The sequence below is a fragment of the Alosa pseudoharengus genome, unplaced genomic scaffold (assembly GCF_046254945.1).
Source record: "Alosa pseudoharengus isolate Yale_2024_CS ecotype anadromous, Long Island Sound unplaced genomic scaffold, YU_APseudo_1.1 YU_APseudo_1.1_scf_14, whole genome shotgun sequence".
Taxonomy (NCBI): domain Eukaryota; kingdom Metazoa; phylum Chordata; class Actinopteri; order Clupeiformes; family Clupeidae; genus Alosa; species Alosa pseudoharengus.
The window spans coordinates 14,166,055-14,169,686 of record NW_027468609.1 but is presented as its reverse complement, the minus strand read 5'-3'; the positions used below and the strand labels follow the sequence as shown (position 1 = coordinate 14,169,686).

General features: G+C 38.1%; 1 long non-coding RNA gene across 1 annotated transcript; it reads right to left on the bottom strand.

Annotated features, from left to right (window-relative positions):
• Positions 1-373: 373 nt before the first annotated feature.
• On the bottom strand, positions 374-3,074 carry LOC143122419 (uncharacterized). Its single transcript, XR_012986670.1, has 2 exons — positions 2,579-3,074; positions 374-617 (listed from the first exon to the last, which is right to left on the bottom strand). It is a non-coding gene; the product is annotated as an uncharacterized LOC143122419 (long non-coding RNA).
• Positions 3,075-3,632: the final 558 nt, after the last annotated feature.

Here is a 3,632-nt window from a genome sequence, read left to right as displayed (position 1 = left end):
ATTGGTCAAGCTCCCACACTTTTTATAAATTAACTGCAAGCAGACAATTTACATGCAAACAGCAAAATATGTCCACCCTGTCATGGACAATTTCAAAACAGAGTAAATACATTGTAATTACATAGTGATTATAAAATGTACATTTTCAGAAAACTATTTAGTCCCTTTCTCAACAATACATTTTAGTTAATGGGAAAAGTATTGGGATAATAATGAAATTATGGCAAACTATTTGTTTCTCTATAAAATCTGCGAGAGTTGCACTTTCTTTTCTAAATAAAATCTAACAACAAAGATATCTGGTCAAATTTTCAAACAATACTATTTGGCCCTCATTTGCTTATAAAGGAATCACACAAAATATTTTGCTAACTTGTGGAAATAATTTGTTTATTTTCATAGAAAATGAAAATAACAGGGTGGACAGAGACATGACAGGGTGGACCCTGGGCATGACAGGGTGGACATGTTGTGGAATGTCATTGAATGGCCCCATAAATGCAAGGAACAATGCAGTTTTACTTTTCTCTTTTTTGAGCTGTGCCTCTAATATTTCAATCTGTTTTTTCAGTTTTCTCTTCGCACTCCTTAGAATGCTTTCCCCTTGACGCCGTTGCCTGAAACACAAAATATTTGTAAGGATTTTTTTATACGATTTTAGCAAGTTAGTTATCAATATGAAGAGTTCAGATGCAAAAACCCTCTAAATCCATCTGACCACTTTTCTTTTAAATGAGCATTTAAAATCAGGCTCCTATAGGTTTTTGCCTATAAATCAATATGTCAGACCAGGAAAGAGTGGTATTTAGTGGGTTTTGAAGTTAAATTATTTGAACTGACAACATGAACTGTGTGTGTGTGTGTGTGTGAGTGAGTGAGAGAGTGGGTGTAAATGTGTATGTGTGTGTGTGTGTGTGTGGGTGTGAGTGTTTCCGTGTGTGTACATGCATGTGTGTGCAAACATTGGTGGTTTTCCTGCACATGTGGCAACATGACAATATGAACTGACAACAGGAACTGTGTGTGTGTGTGTGAGTGTGTGTACATGTGTGTGTGTGTGTGTCTGTTTGTGTGTGTGTTGGTGGGTGTGTTTCTGTATGTGTGTGAGTGCCTATGTGTGCGAACATTGGTGGTTCACACGTACATGTGGCAACATGACAACATGAACTGACAACATGTACTGTGTGAGTGTGTGTGTCTGTGAGTGGGTGTACGTGTGTGTACTGTATGTGTGTCTGTTTGTGTGTGTGTGTGTGCATGCATGCATGTGTGTGGGAACATTGGTGGTAAGTTGTAGGAGTGTGTGTAAGGAGATGTCTTTTATCTCCTGGATGAAAATTATACTCTTTCCCATTCATTTCCTATGGCGCTCATTTTTGACCGTAAACAAAAAAAGTGTTCCTACGTTGAATAAATCACTCAAAATTCAAAGAAAGTAGTCAAAATAAATTCTATGCGTTCAAAAGCCTTTTGTGAAGGATATCATAAGATCTTGAGGCAGTCTGATGAAAAATGCCATATTTATGGTACAGGGAATGGTTAAATCGGTCATTTTTGACCGGAACAGTGTTAGAAGGTTAACGTATACTATGTGTGGAGAGCATCCATTCACCATCTTTATCTCATTTTTGACGTAGGTGGCATTTAGAGGCTTTTGCATCTGAACCCTTCATATGTCATTTTATGGGGACATAAACAGTTGATAATTGTCCTTCAAATACATCTAAACTTTCTAATAAGTCTCATCAGCTAAACTTCCAATGATCTAACCTGGAGGGCCCTGGCTCACGCTGATTTTCAGGAGTTTCAGCAGGGGAGGGGTGGCTGTGACTGTAGCAAAGCACTGGCCCTGTTTCTGGCTCTGGCTTGACTTTTTGCCTCTCTCCATTTCTTTCTTTTTGCCCTCTTCTCTCTCTCACTGAGCTCATTGACACCTTTCTTCTTTCCAGTCTCTCTGTCTTTTTTCCATTTGACCCTTTCTTTCTCAAGGTACTTTCTTCTTCTGTCTGGGTCAGCATCACGACGTTCCCGATATCTCCTTGCTATCTCAGCTCCTTTTGATCTCATTCCTTGAAAAAGACGATTCAAAATGTTCTCTTACACATTTTAATTGGCAGTCTGTAAATTAGGCTTGCCTTATCAAACTAGGCTTGCTGATACCGATATCGCCAAAAAAATTGTCCAAATTGTCCAATTGTCCAAATTTACTATGTATAGCATGTACTGTTATAAAATGTGTGTAATAGCTGTTGTAATATGTGTAACATTATCAGCATGTGGCCTAAACTATGCACATGTCCACCCTGTCATGGAAGGCTTGCTGACAGGGTGGACAATGACAGGGTGGACATTTTTGGCTAATGTTAGCATTTAATGAGCACATGGTGGACCTTCACTTAGCAACATGCTACAGTCAGCAAGCTGACTATGTACTGTTTTACAAATATATTTCAAAGTTCTGATAGGTTTTTCTATCAATTGATATTTCACTATGACAGAGTGGACATGTTAAGCTTGACAACATCCAACTACACACATAATATGATGAAAATTATGAAACATAAGTGGAAATACTTACTCTGCAACTCGCCACTGCTTCAGTCTCCATTGAAGAAAGAAAAAATGCTCGTAGTGATGTCACTGAAAACATCAGTGGGTTTCTTAAAGGGACAGTTACCCCATAATGACAGGGTGGACCGCAATTTCAGGGACACATGCAAAATGTTCAATATGATTATGAAAATACAATATACATGATCAAAATGACTTGTTTTATCAAATAACTTATTGTGGACAATAAAACCATGTTAACATTTTTTTGATTTAGTATCATTTAACCACTTATTACACACACTGTAGTTAGCCGAGCAGTGTGTGGGACATGCCAAAATCACGTACATCCAATGAAAAGAAATTGTATAAAATGAAGGAAACACATTTAAAGAGACTTATCATTGTACTGATATGTGTGCAAGTGTTTGGCCACTTATAATAAGACCTCAGACTTTCATTATTCTGCTACATTTTCATGATGACTGAGTGAGTCTGATGAGGACACCAAAGGCACTTCATAGTGATATTGACTCTACTCTCGTTTGAATTACTCGCAGACCCGTGATCGCATAGATATGCCACGCATGTCAGATGAAAGAGGAGACTCAGAGCTATCATTTGATACCAAGTACATCCTTCTGGGTTATAAAACAGAAGAAGTGACAGCAAAATAATAACTTCATATAGCTGGACTTACCCCACGTTTGTGTCTGTTCTTGTGGCAAAGCATGTTTATAATCCAATGCTATCATGTGTTTCTCTATGGCAAAGCATGTTCATATTCCGGTTTTGAGATCGATCCTAGCAAATTCCTGCATGGCATCCAATTCAAGGCTCACATTGCATCCCAATTTGTTCAACAAATAAACACCTTTTTTGCCTTTACTTTGTTCATGGCAATGCAGTAAAGAGTTGAGAATTATTATGACTGCATACACACAGGCACGCAGGCTAACACGCTACCTCGGGTCAAGTCAGGTCAGATCAGTTCGTGTCACAGATATGGAGCGCAGAAAGGTCATTTTTCATCACTAAATAAAAAATGGCATTTATTTCCGTAAATCACACAGCAAATATTT